At 43.3% G+C, this 24,558-nt stretch overlaps 1 protein-coding gene across 5 annotated transcripts in view; it reads left to right on the top strand.

Moving 5' to 3' along the window:
- The window catches only part of cacnb2a (calcium channel, voltage-dependent, beta 2a), a 93,980-nt gene that overhangs the window by 15,950 nt on the left and 53,472 nt on the right, over positions 1 to 24,558 (top strand). The window lies entirely within an intron of this gene.

The following is a 24,558-nucleotide window of genomic DNA, read 5'->3' as shown; positions in this document are numbered from 1 at the left end:
GTGTGTGTGTCCATGTGCACCCGATGCTAAAAGCTGATTAATCTTTTATTTTGCGTTTATTCTAGGGCTGAGAGCTGAGGTTATGTATAGTAGGAGGCAGACAGTGTTGTTGGGGTCCATGGCTGCAGGCACATGCTGGGTTGACAGATCTGCTTTAATGGGCTTTGCTGGTTTCTTTCATCATCTGTCCTCTCTGTGTGCATAAGTGTCTGCGATCCAATGCTACCTGTCAGACAGCATTAAGCTAAGTGGACAGGCTCATCTGTGGCACTTCACCTTAATGAAATGCAGTGCGAGGGACATGTGATGGCCAGTGTTGCCAGAATTCGCGAGAGAAATAAGCAACCAGTTCTACGAAAACAAGCCCAAAATATGTTTACTATAATAGAGGGTTCGCTCGTGACATCATCATCAAACCCGGAAGTTATGCAGGAAGGCCTACTGAGTGGCAAACAACGACTTTCTGGCCTTGACAACCCAGGCATCCAAAGAGAAAAGTCCTATCTGATTGCATTAAACAACGTTAAACAATGTTAAACTCACTTTGCATGTTGCTTTGCCACTCGATGTGCCATTCACTTTAAGCATGCGCATAGCCTCTATAGGCCTACGTGAGCACATTAAACCTATATACATCGGATATTTGAAAATAGCTGATCTACAAGCTCACAACGTGTTGCGATGCGACGTGTTGTGAGCAAAAAGTATTCGCAGATGGGGGGGGTGTCTGTGGACAAATATTGTCCTTGACCACCAAGAACCACTGGTTTAATCAACGTTGGGAAGCAGCAAGCCCAAAATAAGCAACTGCACTTGAGAACCAAGCCCCCAAAAACGGCACCAAAACTACCAATACAAGCTACTTTACAGAAAAACAAGCCCAAAGTAGCTTATAATAAGCAGACATGGCAACACTGGTTATGACCACAAACACTGACAGGTATATTATATCCCTCAATGAGGGCAAGACAGGTTTAAGGCCCCGTCCTGTCATACACAATGTCCGGGATGAATTGGTGTCATTATCATATCTCAAGCCCATACTGTAGTGTACACTGTACTGTCACTGTGCTGTGTGAGTGTTATTATTGTAACTCTACAAATTGTTTTCACCTAATAACACAATAAAAACGTTCCCTTGTATTGTGTACAGTATAATACATCACCAGTCTACAGGTATCATTGTTCTATACAACTAAACAGTTGAGTAGGCTATTGCGGAGAGACCAACATTGCGATTGCGCTCACCACTAGATGGCCATGTTTCACTTGAAACATCTCTCGCACGGCACACACGCATGGACACACACACACACACACACACACACACACACACACACACACACACACACACACACTAATGGCCTTTTAAAGACACAGAAACCTGTGGCTCAGATTTGAAGGTCGCTCTTTTAATCTGAAAATCAATGGTGATGTCACCACAAAATCCCAGACAGGCCCTTCATTGGTAACGTGGACAGACTGTTTCTCAGTTTTATGCTCATCGTGCCATGCTAAGACACTTTGGCTACATGACACTGTATATACTGTGTCATTATTTAAAAAAAATACATTCAACGAGCAGATGAATGGTAGGTAGGCAAGAGAAAATAATGAAACTGTAATGTCTATTGTTGCGACCGCAGTTCGGGGTTAACTATGAAATCGTGCTATCGTCAGTCAATCAGATAACCAGTCAGTCAGTCACGCCCCATATAGTGTATGGTCATGCCTTGTGACATATCACGTGATGTCATCAATATTAAGCCCATATATGGAGATCCCTGATATCATCAATATTGGCCAGGAACTCTACATCTCACCTCAACCATCAAACCCTTAGATCTCCATATATGGAGGCGGAGCTGACCTGTTGACCTGATCCTTCCTCTTCGATGTCTCCCTTTTGGTCAAATAGGTTTTTATTGAGAACAGAACATTGTTTTACAAACATTATGATATGAATTACATTTTTCTTTTATAGAAAACTGAGGACAAAGGACAAAAAAGAGAAAGTCAACCCATACTGCTCAGTTTTTTATAGAATAAAATGGTAATTTGATAAATGGAAAACATCTTGAAAAAGAAAATGGCGTACAGTCAACCATATCAGTGGTATCCTGTCTATTAATTGTTTCTACTCAAGTAATAGACAAGGGGCAGCCAAACATTATCAAATTGTCTCTCCCTGTTTCTCAGGAAATGCCTTATTCTCTCAAGATGAAGTGTACTAGTCATTTCATTTAGCCAATGCTTAAATGCAGGATCCTCCTCCTTTTTTGCTGTAATCAGACCATAACGATGTCTCCCTTTTGACTGATACATGTCTATTTAAACTCTAGACGGACCTGTCCTGCCCCAAAGTTATTAGTGCAGCCGTGCCTGGCAGCTGGAGAAAACTAAGGCCGGCCCTACCTGGGCCCTCATCAAACCCTGTACACTCAAGACACTGCCTTCGCTGCCACCCTTAGATCTCCATATATAAACCTGACCTGTTCTGACATTCCATATGTTGATCTGACCTCATCAAACCCTGTACACTCCAGACATGCTCCATATATGGCCAGTACAGATTTAATTCCATACAGTATGTTGATCTGACCGACTGACCCCCATGCCAAAAAGGGGTCCCTCAGGCGTCTTACTGGTATTGACTATATATTTTGGAGAGAATGATCTAACCACTTGAACCCGTGTATTGTGGGGAAAGCTCACACTGTGAGATTGTCGATCTGCTTTCCCCACAAAACAGAAAACAGAAAAGACACTAGGGCCTTGAGGGACTGCGCTCAACCAACCAACCAACCACCCCAACCAACACACCCTCTCTTTTCTAAAATATATATACGCCATTTCCTTCATGACCAGTGGTGTATTTAGCGATGTCTAACCTGTATTTATAGTAGTCTGGATTAGACCTAACATTTAATCTTAGAAAGGAGTAAGCTTTAATTTTACCTATGAGTGGATTAGGGCACATGAGAGAGGGTTAGAGACCACCTGTCTCTCCACACCACCAGACAAGTGTAAGCCCCTGCATGCATTTACTAAAGACATTTGTAAAATCACAAAGGATTGTCTGTGTTGGCGTCCAATAACACCGTGTTTTGGGTTTAAGTTCTGCACTCATTTATATTGTAGGCATTCTTCAAACTAATTTGAAATTCTTATCACTGTGGTCGGTTCGCCGAGCTCAGCCCGAGCATAGCGATTTTAGTTTTTCCGTGTTTGACCTAGAGAGCACTCCCCAGCTTCACAGTAAAATCCTGAGTGTACAAATGGACCCTATCCCGGGCCATTGGTGTACACTCGAGAGTTAAATTAACTCTTAGGATTTCTAGTGCCGTGACATGCCACTCCTTTTCCCCCCTCTGACACTCCTCTCACATGTTTCCAATATGGAGCACCAAACCGCCGTTTTACGGCTGAAATGAGGTGGAACACTATTACGCTTTGGATGGAATTTGGAGCACGAAGGAGACCATGCCTGATGGGACCTCCTGACAGGTCGGGTATAGCCAGTCCCAGGCAGCTACACTCACGAAAACTAATTGAAGACAGTTTCCCCTTTTGCCTCCAGAGCTTTTCCTACTGCATCTCCCATGATGCAGCAGTAGTACCAAGCCAAGGAAACAGACGTGTTTCCCAAACAATGGGTCGGACGGAACAGTGAAATTGCTCATTTCACTGTTAAATAGGGCTTAAGTGTTAAATTCTTAAATTATTATTGTACATTTGGGTCCTGGGTAGACGCCAAGGGCTCCAACTTACCCCTTATCCCTAAACGTATTTGCCATTTTTTACTATTTTAACTAGCCAATCTACATCGACACGTTGTTAGCTTGTATTTGTACTATTTTAAAATGTTTTATACAGTATTTTCTTTTGGGTCTCAAGCAAGCGCATGAGGGAAAAGGTTAGGGGACAACTTAAGTGGGTACTCCATACTGTAGCAGCCTACAATATTATAAGACACATTGACATTGTTTTCACCTCGATTAATAAGGAATCCGTGATCACACATGCCACCATGGTGCACTTTGCTTCCATGGAGGTATAATTTGCACTTTGCTCACACTTTAACAACAAGTTCGTGCCCCCATATATTGCGCTGCATCTGTAGTCATAGCAGCACTTGAGCCTCGCTGGCATCTGCTTCTTTCACACACACACACACACACACACACAAACACACACACAAAGCCAGTATACAGAGACGATTTGTATTGGCTTGTCTGGCACCTATAGTTTAGTGATCGAGTTGAGACTGAGAGAGCACGTAGCCAGTAACAGAGCGGTCATTCGCGGCGAGTGGCAAGCATGCAGCCAATACACAACGATTGCGCTAGACTAGCGGCGGTCGCACAAAATAAATAAATAAATTGACAGCAATAGTGTACCCCCCCAATAGTGTGGGGGCTTTTGGGCCCTTCTGACCCACAGGAAAATCAGAACGTTTTAGGCAAATTATTCAGAAAACCCTAGACCCCAGAAAATCCACTGAATGTTCAAAGTTCAGGTTTTTAGGGTGCCGATATTTACACACTGATATCACGTCAATTTTTCGCTGGGCTGTAGGAAAAGGAAAAACATAATGGCACGTAGTGGAGAACACTTTATGTTCCCCTCAAACCACTGAGCTCATGGCTGCTAGCAGTGAGCTAATGTCCCCTGGTGAATGTGCGACCTGCAATTCCTAGTTTTCCAGGCGTTGGGATAGAAGCCCAGTGCGGTGCGTCGGGCCAGCACGGCGGCTTTGTCTGGAGCTGGGTTTCCTTGGCAATGGCCGTGCGTTCCTCCACTGTTCCAGAGAGTATATGGAAATGTCCGGAAACAGACCAGCTAATTGGCCACAGAGGCCTCTCCAGGAATGTCTCGGATTTAAGACGGATTTTCTTTTTCTTTTTTATTGTAATTACATAATCTTATCACCTCATTCTGGGACTGGAAAGTGTGATATATGTCTGTGGAGACCTATGTGTGTAGCATAGCTGCACACTCCACAGCCTGGAAACAATGATGTCAATTAAGTGCGGGGAGTCTGTGTGTTCTGACCCTAGATCAGTGAGATTGGGCAGCAGGGACCTCTGTGTGCGTACCACTCTCTGGTATGGAAACCATGAAATCATAGTGGGATGACGCAGCTTCCATTGCCTTTGTTGTGATTTGCACGTGACGTTACGATGAAAGAGTTATGTAATTTCACACTCGCACTTCTTGGGGATATAGAGCAGTGATTCCATTCTATTGATCCAAGCCGGAACACAATCGATTGATTTGTCATGAAAATAAAACGTGCTGTGGAAATGCACGCAACCTTTCGGTCGCATGCATTTTCGCTTTAAGCGGACATTTAGCAGTCAGATGGGTGGGCCGGCGCCGCGAACACGTTCACTTTTCTGATCCAGAAAAGGTTGGGGAAATACTAGGATAGCGACTATGACACTGTTTGACCTCCAACCACACATGTTGGGGGACTTCAATTTCAATTTAATTTGATTAAAGTGTTTTAAATCACAAAAAGTTGTGTCAAGACACTTTACATGAACCGACATTGTCCCACCCTGAGCAAGCATTTTTTGCGTCGGTGGCAACGAAAAACTCCCCGGCTCTCCAATTATAATAGTGTAAGATAGTATATAATAATATAGTATAACAATAATGTTAGATTGTATATGGTATTGTATAAGAATGTTAAGATAATAATATACAGTATAGTGGTATTGTATAATATAGTAGCAATTCACAGCTCCATGGAGAGGCCCGGTCCGCATCACGCTCTTGATCTACACCTGGGGGTAATAACAGTGTGAAAAATATATCCTGATGCACATTCTGCTCACGTGAGTCATTGTGTGTACATTTAATATTCTGTGACTTCTGTTTGTCTTCTATGAAATGCCCTGATGATTACAGTCATGTCCTTCAGCATGGCTTGCATGATATACAAAGTTAGATCCATCCAACGGATATTAAGTGTGTTCATGTCTGTCTGTCTGTGCGAGTGAGGAATGTTGTAACAGTGTTATCACCAGCCATTCCTTAATATGTTTATCAGCAGCAGCACAATTCATTTGCTCATAGAGCCGATAGACGGCAAATAGCTTTACAAAGTTAGCCTGGACACTAATACGGAGCTTATGGCAATCATCTATCTATTATAGGTCTATGATACAATGCTTTGTCAAGTCTAATACGGAGCTTATGGCCATCATTTATCTATTATAGGTCTATGATACAATGCTTTGTCAAGCATCAACATGATATACAGAGAGAAGCATTGCAGGTTTCCAGATTATATCACAATCTGTATACCAAATCAAATTAGGTCAGTATTTGGCCCATCGAAATCCAGAGCTGCATAGCATAAATCCACTCAGCATTCAGTTTAATTTATTTTGATGCCGCACACACGCACGCACGCTCTCTCTCTCTCTCTCTCTCTCTCTCTCTCTCTCTCTCTCTCTCTCTCTCTCTCTCTCTCTCTCTCTCTCTCTCTCTCTCTCTCTCATTCTCATTCTACATATTATTGTGATATTGTTGCTGTTGGGCAGAGGCCCAGTGTGTCCATATTTTATTTGATTCATAGATGAATAACCTATTTTATACTTGGGCTACATGAGACTGTAAGTATTGAAAATAGCTGATTCACATGCTTGCACGATGGCTGCTGTGTTGTGAGCTTATACATCTGTTATTTTTTAGATTAGTGAATAATTTTAGCCTATGAGTAATACCAAAATATGGATACCAGGGTGAAAGTGGTTAAGTAGTTTGTATTGTATTTGTTGCTTTCCTTTGGATCACACCAGCAAGGCTGAGAGGAGGATTCATATACTGTATTCTGCCCAGGTGTGAACCCTGGAGAGGTCACTTCAGTGCCACAGGCCCACAGCAACATAAATAACACGGGAGCCAGTATTAACAAGAGCTTGTGAAGTTGTGACTAATTCATAATTACATTGGATCTATTGGAGCAAAGGTTGTTTTCCATTTCCTGAAAAGTAATGGTTTTGGACATACACGGTTTCTGCCCGACAGCGACGATATGAAATGTGACACATTATCTTGCCATTATTTATACAATTTGGTTGTCAATGTTCAGTCCTTATAAACACAAAGTGATGTGTGAAATATACTATATTGAAAGTTTTTAGCTTAAGTTGCCAACAGAACCATGACTAAAATTGTAGCTAGTAGCTACAATCTGTGTTAAAATAAATTACATTTCAACGAACTGTTGCTGCTGCAATCATGATCTTAACGCCACTAACAGGGGAGCAACTGTTAATCGATTTAATCAATATAGGAAAATTGGCAACATGCCATGTTGCAATGTGTTGTGATTTTGTAAAGTATAAAATAGGGATTAAGTGGTTGATGTATATTTTGCAATAACAATGATCTAAATCTGAGAAGTAACTACTAATTAATGCTAGTTGTAGGTGAGGGGCAGAGCGGCTGAAAGCTCTTGACCCCATGGTGGACAGACAGACAGACAGGCAGGGAGGACTTTCAGTTTGATGGAGGAGGCAGACCTAAGAGGCCGGGTGGGAACGTCGACGTGAACAAGGTCACAGATAAGGGGGGGCGAGGTTATATATATATATACTCAATAAAGCCCCTACATTTACTCAACACTCTAGTCGAGTAAATGTACTTGGTTGCTTTCCACCTCTGGCTGTGCAGGGTACAGTCTGTGCCCATTTAAGTGGCACCTCAGTCAGACCATGCCCAGACCATGTCAGGCATCAACCTAAAACAGTAGCAGATGTTCTTAGAGGCCAATTAAGAGAGGAGAGATGCAGACAGCTCTCTCCTCTCTGTTCACCGGAGGTGGGCTGTTGGCCCATATGGGTACTGGAGACAATTAATTAGGATGACAGACGTTAACAATGGATTAGGGGCCACATAAAACGTTACATAAACAATTAAATATAATACATACTCCTAGACCTTCACATGCAAGGCTTTATACCATGTCTATTATCTGGTTGGTTGTACTGTATAGCTATTCTAATATGCGTTCCCCTTGTATAATGTGGTGTCTGCTCTTGTCACTATCTATCGCAGTCTATAGGGACATTTAAAGTTCAATTCTACTTAAGTGCAGCCACTCAAATCAGCAGTGATGGCATCAAACCTCCCTTCCTGATCGCTTTAGGTAATCTGGATTGAGTATAGTAGCACAGACACATGGCGATCAGGGGTTGGAGCTGAGTGTTGGTGGGGGGGGGGCTGGGGGGGGGGGATCTGCGGGAAGTGGAAATAAGTAGCAGAGAAAGGAGAAATGGGGTGTAGAGAGGAAGACAAGAGAGGGGAGACGCAAATCAATACAACATAGAGGGTGAAGACTGTTGCCAGGTAGTTGATAATTATAAGATGTACACACAAAGCAGCCTTGACTTCTGGGAGGAAGGACAGAGTGAGGCCGAGAGAAAACCACATTTACGCCGGTGTGTTTGGGCGGGCACGGCCCCACCTCTGCATTGTCTTGTAGCAAAAAGAGGTGCGGCGTGACAAGTGCCAGCCAGGAGAGGAGACCTCCTACACCTACTCCAGAGAGATGGGTGGAGGAATTCACAGAGGAGACTGTGTGAGATCAAACGAGGTGACGTGGAAGGGAGAAGAGGAGGTGCAAGAAAGAAGCTTACAGACAGATCTACATATATATATATTATTTTTTTCAATTGTATACGTTAAAGAGCCGTTTCTGAGCAAAGCAGAACCTTTTTTCCCCTCACAAATTGAATAGCAGAGATGTGGACAGAGCTGCCTGCAGTAGATGAGAGCCGTCCCTTTTGAGAGCCGTCATTTGCCTCTCCCTCCCTTGCTTACCTGCTCAAGAGGTCCTGGGGGGACGACAGTGATGAGGAGAACCTCTCCCCTCTACCAGAGGGAGCGTGTGTGTGTGTGTGTGTGTGTGTGTGTGTGTGTGTGTGTGTGTGTGTGTGTGTGTGTGTGTGTGTGTTTTGTATCCTAATGCTTCCATAAGCTCACCCAGACGGCAGACGCCCGCCACAAAAATACCAACTCTGCCATTGGACGCTGCATGTGCCGTGGGCCGTGGTGGCTCAGTACGAGGGCGGGGTTATAAACGTGTTAATATGATGCCGCATATTCATACTCGACGTGAATACATAATCAGTCCGGCGGGTCAAACTGGACTACTACGAGAGGGGAAGAGGATCTGACTTTGTCTGTGGGCTGAAGGGATTTCCTCCTGCGTGTGCACTCTTTTGAGAGCATTAATTTGCCGGGACAACCTGGTGTCTCTTCTCTGTACAGCTTTGAACACTTTTTTTGCTCTCTGTCTGTCATTTGGGGGTGTGCTGCTATCAGCTGGATGCTGTCTGGCTCTTCTGACAGACGTCAGGGGACTCTTCTTCGGGTTTGTCCAGTCGAAGGGCAGACGACCCATGGCTCTGAGCTTCACAGGGCTCCCAGGCCATCGTCCCCTTGACCCTCTCTCACTTGCCAGCCGAGAGCCACTCAAGCAGCAGGGGCTTGAGGAGAACCTTCTCTCCATGTTACGGAGACCCTCGTGTTGTTGCCATGCACAAACAACCCAAGAATAAGAATGTCTCCTGGGTAAGTTGGGGTGTGTTTTGGTGAGTGCAGGGGGAGTGAGGTGTGCAAGCCACGGATGAAAACAAGTCGTCGGTGTGATTGCGAATGATACTGTTCGTGTCTTCTCACAATGCTCTCGGCAGTTTATATCTGTAGTATTCTTCAAAAATGTCAAATGTTTAATGATTTCATTCGACTATTTCAATTCTTTAATTTGAACATTGTTAGGCAGTACGTCATACCAAAGTATGGCATAGTTAAGTTGGCTTCTTTCATTCCTGCACACAAAAGCTTTTCCAAACAGCGGCTTAACAATTTAGGAATTATATAACTATAGCGACTACATGCCTACTTTATGAAATCCGGTCATGTCATCTGATAGATAGATAGACTGGTCTGCCTACTCTGCCTGATTATAACCACGGTGATGAGTGATCATTGTTTGCACAATGATACGTTGGAATTGTAATCATTGCGAGGCTTTGTAATCACAGGACAGATCACAGTCTGCAAACAATGTATGGGTGTTTTCTCAGTGGAATTAATTGGGTGGGATTGCATAATAATTGCAGTGTTTACAGTGGACGATTCTGTTTTAGTTAATGACAGCAGTTTTTGCTCGTGTGTGTGTGTGTGTGTGCGCGCGCACAGGATCTTGCGTTACTTTGATTTCTGACTTCTTGGCCTGTGCAGATGGATGATATGGGGAGATTAGGGTGGAAGTGGAACGTGTTTTGTCTCCGATGAAATGAGCTACTTGGAAGGGTTGGGGCTGTAGGTGGAGGGCAGGGGGTGCCTCGGAGAAGCTGGAGCTCCCACTATCTTCACTGTTTCATGGTGTCTGGAAGTTGTCTCTCTGTGGAAAGTAGGGCTGCAACTATCGATGATTATGATTCACTTATTGTTCCATCAATGACGTTTTCGATTAATCCAATAATGGATTAAAGCCGCACAACGGTGTCATGCAAAAATATAACTGATCCACAAGCTCTGTGAACTTGCCATTTCTATTTTACTTTTTGCCTATGACATCACCAAAATAGGAATTGACACCCTCCAATCTAGAGTGCCAGCACTGCAGAGGGGAGACGGGTGAAGTGACCAACAGATAATTAAATTACTTCACACAGTGACATTAAATCAACATTTAAAAAACATTTTAGTCCTTGTGTGAAATGTCAGATGTCTACTGTAAAGAACATGCAACACAATATAACCCACACTTCCAAGACGATTTGATGGTGATTGCTATTAGAAGCAGCAGTGTAGTGTGTGTGCATTGTTCATAGTTCCTCAGTACTGTGTCTATAGGGCATGGGCTGGCCCATGACATTATCAATTGATTATTTTATTAACTTGAATATTTTATAATCGATTCGTTTGCCATTTGGGAATCGGAAGGATACTGGTTCAGTGTCGAAGTGTCCTTGAGCAAGACACTGAACCCCTTTGCTCCCGATGAGCAGGTCGGTGCCATGCATGGTTTGGTTTCCTCCTCATCAGTCTGTGAATGTGTGTGAATGGGTGAATGCAATGCACATTGTAAACAGTTTCCTCCTGAGGTCCAGTGACCTTCGAAAGCCACCACCTCCCTCCTCATCTGGGGGCTCTTGTTTATTTCTGATTTACTGAGAAGTATATTGGCAAACAACAAGAAAGATGGGCCCGAGCGGTGGGGAGCCACATTTTAACCGTTGCTGTTTTTCATCTCTGTCGGGTAGAAACCTCATATGTCCAGTTTACTTTTCACGATTCAAATTAAAACATAGCAAAAGTAGCAGATCTACAATATCAAAATGTGTTGCTCCATGCCACATTTCAAGCTTATACTTTCGATACTTGCTGTAGTGCATGTATGACGGGCAATTCATTTACGAAAAAAACCCACAAACGTTAGAATATAGAGATAAGAGGTTTCTGCCCGACAGCAACGTTTTTATAGCTGCAATCCATAACTTTAATGTCCTCTTTAGGATTCTAAACCGGTTCCCTCGCACAAGTGCCAACATTTTTACTGTTGAGCTACAGCAGACAACACGTGTGTGGGAAGGAGAGTTTGGATTTTTTTTCTAAATGTCTCAATAGAAGAGTCAAGCCCAACCCGTGCATACTGTATAAGTAAACCCTGCACAGCTGGGGTTTAACATGGAGCACTCGTTCGCACTTTTAAATGCTGGTTGGCAAATCGAAAAAATGCGGAAATAGAGCGTTTAAAACTAGGGATTTTGAGTATCTGCCGATACAGATATTACCCGATCCGATATTTATATTTTTACACTTATCCATATCACAAATTCACAATAGTACAATATCCTAAATCACAGACAATATCCAGTCTAATATCATGATATGGATATAATATTGATACTGTCATCCCGATCATATTTCTTTGCTCCCGATCCGATTCCGATCATTTGAAAATGGCCCCAATTTCCGATCATGTGATCGGATCGGGACAACCCTATTTAAAACGCCACTGAGCAACTTCCATTGAATAACTTTATGTACATGTATAACTCTACGAGAAGAATAGGGAGACCACTTCCAACCACCGCAGTTGTGTTAGCACAGATTGGTTAGTAGAAAAGGTAATTTTGCACACCTAAATTGGACAGCTGCGTCGGAATAATGGACTTGAGAAGAGCATCAAATTTGCACACGGGACATATCACCCTTCGACTATATCTAGCCCAACCCCTTGCATCCAGCAGCCAAACCCAGTAGTCACCTACAGTAGTTGGGGAGTGATTTCTCCATTCTGCACAAAAAGAGGAAGTCCCGCACAATGTCTTCACGTATACAAAATCATTTTAGTTGAATGCAGATGCAACGTTTAGGTCCGCGCGACCGAAACGGGATCTGCATTAAACAAAGACCTTGTTTTTGCAAATGCAGATTGCTTAAAATAACATTTTAGTCACACAACTTTTCAGGGATTGCAGAATTTGCAGCTTTAATTTACAGTACTGCACGTGTATGGCATGTGTAGCAAACGATCTGAGCCACTAGGATGCCCCAAAATCCTGTAGTTCATGGTAAGCAGGAAAATAAACCGTGCATATGTCACACTTTGGTACCTTTTACTGAAGCACATGTTAGCTGTGAATAATGTGCGTGTGCAGATGCTCGTGTCTGGAAACAGGGTTTTGTGTGAGAGTTGTCCTCCAGAGGGGAAATTCTGCTCTACTTTCACTCAGCCCACCCATATGGTGCGTACAGTACAGTACAGTACAGTACAGTACAGTACAGTACAGTACAGTACAGTACAGTACTGATCAGGCCATGTTAGACCCCATCTGGGCATGGACAGTTGCTCATGTCCTGGAATTTATACGGCATACCTCTGTTTTGTTTATTGGATTTGATGCTGTATGTTGATTTAGTGTATATTTATTTGTAACTGTGCTGCTGTTTATTGATGGGACTGTTCCTGGTTTATATATATATATTACAGAATAGAGTAAAATGAAATGCAACCTCTGATGTTTGAGTTCTCTCTATCTGAATAGATAAGCAAACCATGATGACCAGATAAAATAATAATAATGAGATCAACAAAGGCTTAACTTTTTTTTCTTTTACATTATCCTGGCCTGTCCAAATCTCTCCTATCCGCTCTTCTGTGTCAGGCTTACAGCAGGCTACATGTACTATACCACCATTTTATTTATGCTGCACATGGGCTCAGGCAGACGGAAAACGGCACCACCTGCTGGACGGCACGGCACAGTAAAAAAAAGAGAAAGTCGCAAATGAAAACGTGCGTGCAAAAGGAAAAGGCACATTGGCTGTGTTGCCATGGAGTTGGTGTGGTAATTCCCCCCAAATGACAGCACTTGGTGTATCCCTTGCTTATTATCTCCACATTAAAAAAGACAACAAAAGGGGGCACGGTGGCACAGTGCTGTCGCCTCACAGCTAGAAGGTCCTGTTTGATTCCCGCTGGCGACGCTGTGGGCGTGCTCTCTCCTCCACGTCATCAGTGCCCATACCAGAGGCGGGGTTGGCGAAAGGGCCTTTCGGTGTGGAGTTTGCATGTTCTAGCAGCTTGGACTCCTCATGCATAGAAAGAAGCATGAGGTCAGTCCGCTACCCCCCCCCAGGTTGGCAGAGGAAGTGTAGTGCCCAGCATTCCATTAGATAATTGACACTGGCCTAATCACAATTATTTGAGATAATTGCAGCATACTCTTCATCATAATTTCCATGTTGAAACTTTTTCGCATCACGATGCATTTAGAGCTTGTAAAGCGGCCATTTCCACTAATAATGGTGCACAGTTATTGTATGATGTATGTTATGTCATATCTGCCCTATGCAACACGGAAATGTAATTTTTGAGGGGCGCTAGCCCCTCCTATATGAACAGCTTTGTGTGTTTGAGCACGTGTTTGTGTTTGTAGCATGTGTTTTGTAGCACGGAATGTGATGATTTGATTGGATTATGTATGAAGATAAGAGCGCCCCTCACTTCACACGAGTGTGATTTCTATTCATAATAATGTGGTTCAACACAATTAAAATATTTGCTATTATTTGAGACAGTTGGATTGCCATGAAAGTGGCCGTGCAACGGCTGTGCACTGCACCGCCATGCTCCCCAGTCTATATGTCAACCACCACAATTTCTATTGGCACAAGATTTCTCAAAATAATAATAAATGTAATGGGCATATTGCTTTGAAACATGCTTATAGTGCATTCATGCTCCCCATGACCTCATCATGTAATCAGATTGCAGCATGAGTCCCCTGCATGGCCTCTAGGGGCTGCTAGAAGGGTTCTTCACACTTTTAGAGCATAATATCCGAAATGGACCAAATCATCATGACATCATACAACAATTAAAATGTATTAACATCGCATTGTACATACATCGCACAGTATTATTCATTAACCTTATTTCTGGAAGATCAGGACACTTATAGATATTGTTATTGTTGACTATTAGAAATATGATATTTTGTTAAAAATAATTATTATTAATAGATATTGTGTAAACACAGTTGTTGTGTGCAGAGGCAGAGCCACTGCGTTCTGCTGGTCCTAGGAGGGCAGGTCTTCTATCCCAGTGGTTCGACCCACAGGTTGAGTGAGAACCACAGGTCTATCCAATAAGCCTAATGACTCTGAGGGACACATCAATGACCGTAGAGACGGGCAGTGCCAGCCAGGCAGCTTAGCACTCCAGATGGTGTGTGTGTGTGTGTGTGTGTGTGTGTGTTTGTGTGTGTGTGTGTGTGTGTGTGTGTGTGTGTGTGTGTGTGTCTCTCATTCTCTCTCTTGCTCTCGCTCTCTCTCCGTTTGTCCGCCTGTGTGTGTGTGTGTGTGTGTGTGTGTGTGTGTCTCTCACTCTCTCGCTCTCGCTCCGTTTGTCCGCCTGGCCAGTGGCCACACACACATCCAGTTGTAGATGGTCACATGTTTTACTCCAGCGGGCAAGCTGCTCTATTGGCACAAGGGCAGTAACTTATAATCTTTACATATATTCATCAAATGAGTTTAGATTTCAATTTTCAATGAAACATTTTGTTCCCCCTGCCCCACCCCCTGAGTATGAAGTGTCCGGCTGACTGGCTGGCTGGCTGACGTGAATATGGTGATTGGTGTGGTGAGTCATGGCTGTTGCATACAGTAGGTGCTTGCACGTGTGTTCTATAGGGCACTTTTTCCCAAACAGTGGCAGGTCCCGAGATGGAGCCTGCCTGCTTGCTTGCTAAGGGGACGAATTTAATCTTGACCTTCAGGTTAAAGTTTGTGTCTGATCTAGATGTATTTAGGTGAGACATGACCTTTTCACATGATCTAAATGTCAGAATAGAAGAGCAGGGAGACAAAATGCAACCATTCCAGTTGCATAATAAGTTATATTGTATTAACATACCATACAGATTGTACAAAATTACATTTTATGCATAAAATAAGTTACATAGTGAGACATTAATCAAAGAAAAAAAAAACCAATCCAATTGAGTTCAAGATTTTGCACGTTCCCCCTTGTGTTTTCTTTTTTACAAGATAAAACATTGGTAGCCTATTCGGTAATCTCTAATCTGTGGTCTCCATGGGTGGGGCGTGTGTGTGTGTGTGTGTGCGTGTGCGTGCGTGCGTGCGTACGCTCTCACGCGCATCTATACAATGATCCAGTATGTATAAACCCAGCAGAGCTCAGGATGGAAGCCAGGCTATACAGTGGAGCTGTGCAGGAGGAGACAGATGTCATACTATCAATTAAGGCTTAATACCCAGAGAAACACTCTGGAATGGACCATGATACCGCTGACTGAGTTTAAACACCCTGGGTCCCGTCTGCTCAGCAACACACGTGTGTGTGTGTGTGTGTGTGTGTGTGTGTGTGTGTGTGTGTGTGTGTGTGTGTGTGTGTGTGTGTGTGCGCATATCTACTTTTCTTCTCTTTGTGTGCATCTATCCCATGTGTGTGTTCTTGTGTTTCTTTCTGCGTGTGTGCTTGCGTGTGTGTGTATGTGTGTGTGCCTGTGCACACATGAGCACCAGATACTCAACCAACATGAGTCATGACACTTGGATAGAGAAGGGAGCCCTTCTAGGATTTCCACATCGCATTACTCGCTCGCTCGCTCTGTCTGTCTGTCTCTTTCAATCTCTCTCTCTCTCTGTCTCTCTCTCTCTCTCTGTCTCAGATGGTTACCTGGCTAGGTGTATATGCTGCCTGTATTGTACAGGTATTTAGTAGCAAGTCGCCATCAGCCAGGATGGCATTAAGCCGTCATCCGCTCTGAGCGGAGAAAAGAGGTCGTTGGCTTTTATCCTTGTGTTGAGGTGCCAACTGCTTCTGTACACCTCCTGGGCCATGGTGGCATTCTGAACAAAAAACAGAGGATTTGCATAATTCATTACAAGTGGCTCTGGAACAGAGAGGCAGCACAGGTGTCTCGACGCCGGCACCGTGCGGGAGGGAACGAGCATGTCAAAGAAGCCGAAGGTAAAAAAAATGCAACCAAAAACTTGTCTTCATTGCAACTCGGCTTATTGTCGTTATCCGGCGTGCCATGTGGTTTCACGCTTGATCTTTGATTATATTCTGAAGAAAACAAACCTTCCCTTTACAATTCACACTGCTGCATACTGCAGGATTGTTTATCAGCTTTGCTATCCCTCGCTGTTGTCCTGTGTGTTTGTGATGTGATCAAGTGTATCACTTTGCCTAAGTGTCCTATCCTACAGGATATCTGTCTCGGGTCGGGTGGAAAGTGTCAAAAACTGATACTTTTCAGGATTCAAATAAAGAAATGGCCAAAGTAGCAGATCGAAAAGCGTCGCTTGTGGATCTGCCACTTTCGACACTTTTGTGTGCCACTGTGGTATGATAAAGTAGGACTTTAATATACGAAAAAGCACAAAGTTAAAATATGGAGATATGGAGGTTTCTGCCCTGACGGCAATGGTATCCTGTTTGCCAGGTGTATTCGTTTGTGTACTTTGTTGTGGATTCACAAGGGTCAGTTTCTACCACTTTGTGCCCAGTAAAAGCCTTAGTGGTCTTTTAACGGATCCATTTGGGTAAATTGATTCACTCTCAGAATTACATTAACACTGAGGATGTTGACCGCGTGCCATATAAAATCCAGGATGCTGCATGGTGTTTGCCAGGTCTCTCTGTCTGTAAAAGACAATCTGTGGCCTCATAGAACCACATCTTTGTGTCACTGTTCGTGCAGCTGCAAGAAGCCCAGTTAACAAAACCAGTCATGTGTACAGTTAAGTGCAGTGTAGTGTACTGAAGACCGCATAGACCGTGATTGAAGTCTCATTATATGGCAGGTGCGAATTTCTGCGACAGGATTCCTTCCAGTATGCCTTTTGTCTTGGGACCAGCAAAGCACAGCCATTCCAGGTTATAAAGGATAGATTGGTAGTAACCTTAAAGTGGGTTTATAGCTTAACCAATGGCAAAGTATTGGCAAGTGTACTCCTTTGTAAACGTATGCCGAGTTTGGACTACCACAGTGTTATTTGCAGAGCTGTAGGTTATAACAAATAACGTATTTTTTGTGAAGTCATTTTGGACAGCTGACTTTGCGCCGGCAATTGTTTCTTTCTCCGCAAATCCCGGATTGTTTTTAAAGACCCGAGCTGATTTAAATCTCCTTAACCGAGAGGAGAGAAGCAATCATTACAAAGACAGTCAGGGGATTAAGTGGACACGTACTGTACATAGCAATCACCCCTGTTGGTGTTATTGTGTTGTGTATAGTGGTGGACCGTATCTCTCTTCGTCTATAATACCAGTGGTTATCAAACAGTGTGCAGTGAGACACGTCCAGGTGTGCTTTGGCATTTTTTTGACAACCACATTATTATTGCAATGTATCATTTATAGGTTTGTTTTCACTAATTGTCAACAGTAGCAAAAATAGACGATCTAAGCTCACGTACAATACATGGCAATACAACACATTGTGAGATTGTAGGTCTACTATGTTCGCCATGACTACAAAAGGGCACACCAATGGGCAAACCTCAAGGCCTACCGCCTTGAGGTTTGCCCATTGGTGTGCCCTGGCCACCAAAAGTTTGAAAACCACTGTTCTATATTGCACAGATGCAAAGAGCTTCAAACACTTCAAAAGCTTCCTTAGCAAAGCAAAAGTGTCTGTGGGAAATTCGAGTAAAAGTGAAGTGAAAGTATTATTGATTTCTGTTATGTGATGGATGTTGTGCCATGCTGTCACTTCTTTCCAATACGGTATCTATTTCAGATGTAAATATGCAGGAGCACCTTGGCTTAAACCATACATCAGGACATTATAGTTGCTAATCAAAAGTGTGTGTGTGTGTGTGTGTGTGTGTGTGTGTGTGTTTGTGTGTGTGTAAAATTCACAACATGTTAATGTTTGTGTATGTTGATCTCAAACACATACTCATTGATTGTAATCTAATTTAATCTGATTTAATAATCTAAATCTAACTAATTACCGATGACACTGCCATGGCTCTCTGTCCTCTAACTATCAGTCATGTGTGTGTGTGTGTGTGTGTGTGTGTGTGTGTGTGTGTGTGTGTGTGTGTGTGTGTGTGTGTGTGTGTGTGTGTGTGTGTGTGTGTGTGTGTGTGTGTGTGTGTGTGTGTGTGTGTGTGTGTTTGCGCGTGCTGTGCGCGTGTGTGCCCGGCTGTCCGTGTGGCGTGTGCCCGGCGAATCTAACTTTGAATACCTCATAATGCATGCTATGAGAAATGTGTGAATGAACGCACGTCGTGCGCTGTGTACGTCCAGAGGTTGGAGTGTGTTGTGTTCTCCCTGCTTGACCCTTATTGGTCACAGCGATCCCCCCATTGGCACAGCCAGAGTGTGTGTATTTTCCATCTAGTCCACGTATAGTGACATAGACAGTCGATGTGTTGACGTGCTCAGTGAGCGTGAAGCGACTTAGTGTGAGTGCTTAGTTTGCATGCATGTACACTCACTCGCTGCCACTCTGCAGAGGAGAACAGTTGCACACAGACAGACACCACTGTGGTTGAGGAAGTGTCTTGTTTACATCCATCTATTGGTCGTCCACCAGCAGCTCTTTCTTCATTTCCATGGTCTTAATTCCCATGGGTGTGCACGACAGGGTTCCTAACTCCTACAGGCAGCGCACGCGCCGCCGTCTGAAGAAGGTAAGCTCTTGGTTTCTGTTATTAGAGGCTTAAAGGTAGGGTTACCTGTAACAGAAAGTGATCATTTTTGGTTTAAAAAGAAAATCACACCCGTGTGAAGTGAGGGGCGCTCTTATCATCATACATCTCATATCGGCCAATCAGAATGCCTGTTGCCTGTAGCCACAAATTTACGTCATATTTGGTGGACATTTGACCTAATTTCTCCTTTCATTGTCAACGGCAAATATTGAGACGTTTTGGGTCAAAATATATATAGGAGGGGCTAGCCTAGCGCCCCTCAAAAAAGGTTAAAGCACTGTATTCTGACAGTAATCATTGCTATAGAGTTTGTTCAGTAACAGGAGTCTCCCTGTCTCTCCAGCTAATTGATTAGCAGAACACACATTTTCAGGTGGGTGACACAATGTCAGCCAATCAGGAGAGAGTACTTTTATCATTGTTCAGATCGGTGAACCAATATTATCCACCGCTGTGATCCAGACGGCATCTGACCTCATCAAACCCTGTACACTCAAGACATGCTCCATATATGGCCAATACAGAATGTTGACCCATGCCAAAGCGCCAGCGCTCGCCCAGCAGTCTGTTGTCACCCAGGTGAATGCGTCCCTTCGCTTCTCGCCCTCAGGCGTCTTACTGGTATTTAGTTTTCATCAGTGAAAAACGGTAGTCGACGAAATCAACACTGTTTTGACTATTAAGCCGCTAGGCTTAATATTTAGGAGACTTAATTTACAGTACACCTGTAAACCTGTGATGTGACGATATTAGGTTCTGATTATGACGAGAACCATAATTCCTCCAGTCGGCCACTCTGACAGAACTCAATTTAAAAATAAAGTACTCTATCATTCTGATTAGTCCTCTGATGTACATACCACACGTACAGTAGTACAGACGAGGAGTGTTATACTGTGGTGTGATCTCCACTGTGTGTGTGTGTGTGTGTGTGTGTGTGTGTGTCAGTGTAGGTTTAGTGCTATTCTGGGTCCGGGGGGCGGGCTCACACGGTTGCTGGATGCCCATTGGTGGAGCACACTGAACAGCAGCACAACTCTGGAGTGGCACAGAGAGGCGTGGCATAATGCACAGCTGGGGCTTCTCTCTCTCTCTCTCTGTCTCTGTCTCTCTCTCTCTCTCTGCTTGTCTCTCTCTCTCTCTGTCTCTCTCTCTCTCTCTGTTTTCTGAATTTCATGTACGTAGTATTGAGAAAAAATAAAGGGAAGCTCCGCACACTCAGATCTGCGCACAATCAATGTATTTATTTAGCAAGCTTTCGGTCTACTGACCTTCAGGCATAATCAAAAAGTGACATAGGACAGAATATATGTTCATCACTTGATTGGATGATTGATCACACCTATGTCAAACATTTCAATTTGAATGATAACTCCATGTACGTAGTATTGAAAATCTATTGTTGGGTTAATGTCAGGCACAGTACCCTTTTTGTGCTGAGTTGTTGTATCCTATAGTAAGTTATAGAGGCTTTTTTAAATTCAAATTCTCTCTCCCTCCCTTTCCCACTCGCTCTCTGTCCCTCTCATACTGTACAGTACAGTATATGCTCATTCTCCCCCACTCCGTTTTAAGGTTCATGTTTATTCAGTGAAACTGCATTGGAATTGGGATGCATGTGTACTGTACAGAGCTTAAAGGAAGGAGGAGGAAAGTGAGACAATGTCCGCAGTGCAGACATTTCACTATACCATAATAAAAACAACATTAAAAAAACATGTGTGGAAAGAAGCAACAGGCGTCATGTGCCAAAAACTATATATAAAGGCGAAATAATCTGTCATTTTAGATTTTTTTAGATACACGTAGAATACACGTAGGAATTAGAACAGTGGTTTAGAACAGTGGTTCTCAAAAAAAGCTGATGTACAAGTGTGGTTAATTCCACCTACTGAATAAAGTGCTCTATTGCTAGTTCTCACATATCTCACTTTCCTTCTCATATGGTTTGTCTCATCACTCTCTCCTCTTCATCGCCCTCTCTGCATCCACCAACCTTTCACGCTGTCTCTATCCTTCTCTCTTTCACACTTCAAACCAGTGGTGTAAAAAAGCATGATTTTTCTAAGTAAGTAAAAGTATCAATGCTGTAATGTAGAAAGACTTTGTTATAAGTAAAAGTCCGGCAATCAAAATGTACTAAAAAGTATTGGCATCAAATAAAGTACCAATAAAGTAAAACATTATGCAGAATGTCCCGTTTCACGAGTTATCATTAGGCCTACTGTATGTGTAAAATGTAGGAAAATAATCTTTTAAAAATAGCAGATCTACAAGCACACAACGTAAAGTTACTAAAGTTTTCAAAAAATATATAATTGTGGTTGTGGAGTAAAAGTACAATATTTGCCTCTGAGATGTAGCAGAAGTAAAACTATAGAAAATTTGAAAAACTGCAGTAAAGTAAAAGTACCTAAAGAATGTACTTGAGTACAGTACAGTAAACTGTATACTTAGTTACTTTCCACCACTGCACCACCACACAGACACACACACACACACACACACACACACCCTCACTCTCTCTCTCTCTCTGTAATTAGAGTGGTCCCTGGGGCCTGGTGGCCTGGTCTGTTCAGTAGCTAGGTAACTCCAGTCAGAAGCTGGCCTTTGGCCCCTGGGGGTTCGTTAGGTGGATCAGAATCACAGAGGGTTCCATCGTGAACTCGCTTCTCAGTGTGCTCCGCTGCATAGTTTTTACGTAATTAAGTAAGATGACTTAAGAGTTGATCTTCTTTTTATTTTTGAGTGGTGCAACCACTCCCTTACGGAGCTCTGTGAGTGTGTGGGTTGGTTGGCTGGCTGGGTGGCTGGCTGGCTGGGTGGGTGGCTGGGTGCGTCTGAGCACGAAAACAGCATGTTTTTTTTCACCACGTATGCGCAACCTAACGCACACACAAACACACACGCACATATTAACTGTATATATGGTGATTTTGGGTGTGCCAGTACAGTACAGTGACAGTACAGTTCAGTAGAGGGACCCCCACACAGTAACTCTGTCATTTCTCAACCGTTTCGGACGCGGGGCGGCTCACCGGAATCAGGCCGGCACCCTGGGTGCATTCCCTTGGGTCTGGAACTGAGTTGCACCACTCACTTCACACAGGTGTGATTTTTTAAATATTGGCAGTGTACTGTATATTGTGGTGTAGAGAGCAGTGGTTCGTGCCAAGGATCCCCAACTTGATGTGTATGTTGTAAGTATCTGGGGTCTAAAAGTGGATAAAGTGAAGTGATACTAAAAGTTGATTTGGAAGTGGAACCAAAAGAATCGGCTCAACCAGACAACCACAATGGCATTGAAGATGTTGATGCCAAGAATTGTTGACAGAGCAAGTGTGATGAATTAATCTTGCTCCGTTTGTGCACTGAATCAATAATCCCATCTGGATTGTCATTTTAGCCCCGTCCCAGAATGTAATGGATGGTCTCTCTCTCTCTCTCTCTCTCTCTCTCTCTCTCTCTCTTTCTCTTTCTCTCTCTCTCTCCAATCTCAAACAGTTGGCCGATGAAAAGCATTTGTTTACAATCGTGTATGTATATCCACTAATTCAAATGCAAACAGTGGATGTTTGAGTGTAGTCTGGTGTTTCAATGCTCAAAGTGGTGCACTTTGTTGTTTTGCATGTTCCAATAAATCGCCATGACCATGAGCCTGTTATATAACTATTGAAGTGGTGAGCATGAAGGACAGCCGTTTGTAGAAATGTTTTCTTGTCTTTCACGGTTTCAGCTTTTTAGTTGGCGTAAAACTTGTCTAATGATGAGTAGTACAGAGTGGACAGGTGGGGGATATACAGGCATTAATTTGTTTAATAGGATTCTTGGCAGGGCTAAACCTTGAGGAGTGCCACCGACAGATCTCCCAAGATCTAAGCATTTATTTGGGCATGGTGAGATTTGACAGAAAACCAAACATGGACAAACCGTGTCATATTGTTTATGCTGTTGACTAGATTGTTTGGACTCTGAATCAATATATTAACTTTGTTCACATGTTTCTGCAGTGCAGTATTGATCATATTGTCCTTATTGGTGTCCCTCATGCACAACATATATTTTCAGACGGGGGTCTGTGACGAAATGCATAAATACAATACAATACACTACAATTCAGTATGAGAGCACTGCGTTTCCTCATGCAGATCGGCTTTCACCGTTGACTTGATTTGTCCTAATGTTGGTGCTAAATAACAGTTAAAGACCGCAGTGATAGACCAGGCGAGGAAGAGGGGCTGCTTCCATGCTTCAGCTCTGCAGGGCAGATCCACATGCATGGGCACAGCTTGAGGTCACGGCAGAGCCGCAGAGAAAATTATTATTATGAGGATCAGCTTGGCGTGTTGCCCTACGCACATACGCACGTGTGTACTGCGCGTATACCTGGCGACGGTACTGGCTTTTTTGTGGCTTTCCCCTTTATTTTTTTTATAGAGGGACAGACGGTATAGGCTGACAGGAAATGGGGAGAGAGATGGGGGGAAGACATGCAGTAAAGGCCGTCGGAATCGGGAGTCGAACCCGCGGCACACTGCCAGACTGGATTGCCAGCCAAGGTGCCTGGACCACTGAGCCATGGCCCAGGCCTTGGCTTACATTTTTCATCATAATGTTAGGCCCAAATGATTCGCCATGCAACCAAACGGTTGTGAGTAGTTGTATGTAGTTGCATGAAACTATTATCCCCAATGGCAGTTGCAAGGAGTTGCATTGGTGTCCTTAAAACTGTTGGTGTCCTTAAAACAGTTTTGTTGCAAGGAGTTGCATTTGTGCAGTTTGGGCCTTTGTCACCAAAATTACCACTGGTTAGAAAGGCTGCTAGACAAAGGTGTAATCTATGGGACAGGTCTAGGTTCATTAAGCAGATCATCACTCAGTCCAAACAGCATGGTGTCCACAAGAGCAGAAAAGTAATTTCAGGTAACAGCTAGGTAGAGGTCAGAATATAATATGCAGGCAGAATAAAAGAAAAGTGGTCAGATTAGTAGGCAAAGTAGAACGGCATGTGGCAGGCAATAAATACTGAGCCAGATGTGAGGAACAATATGAATTAAACATCTGGGCCCCCAAATCTGAATATATTAAAAATTGCACTTTCGCAAAAGCTGTGAGCTTGGGACGCCTGCTAGGAATATGAAATACCAAGTTAACTTCAGGGTGTAATCGATATTTGTACTTTTCACTTTTATCAGCCAACAAAATTGGTTAAATCAAAGTGATGTGGCGTTTTCTAAATCATTCTATTAAGCTGAGACAGATTTTATGTAAATTATATTGATGTTAAAAGGCTGTTGGTGCACGTTGTGAGTAAGAATAAGCAAT

The sequence above is a fragment of the Protomyctophum bolini genome, assembly GCF_963924005.1.
Source record: "Protomyctophum bolini genome assembly, chromosome: 21".
Lineage (NCBI taxonomy): Eukaryota > Metazoa > Chordata > Actinopteri > Myctophiformes > Myctophidae > Protomyctophum > Protomyctophum bolini.
This window is presented reverse-complemented; position numbering and strand designations above follow the sequence as displayed.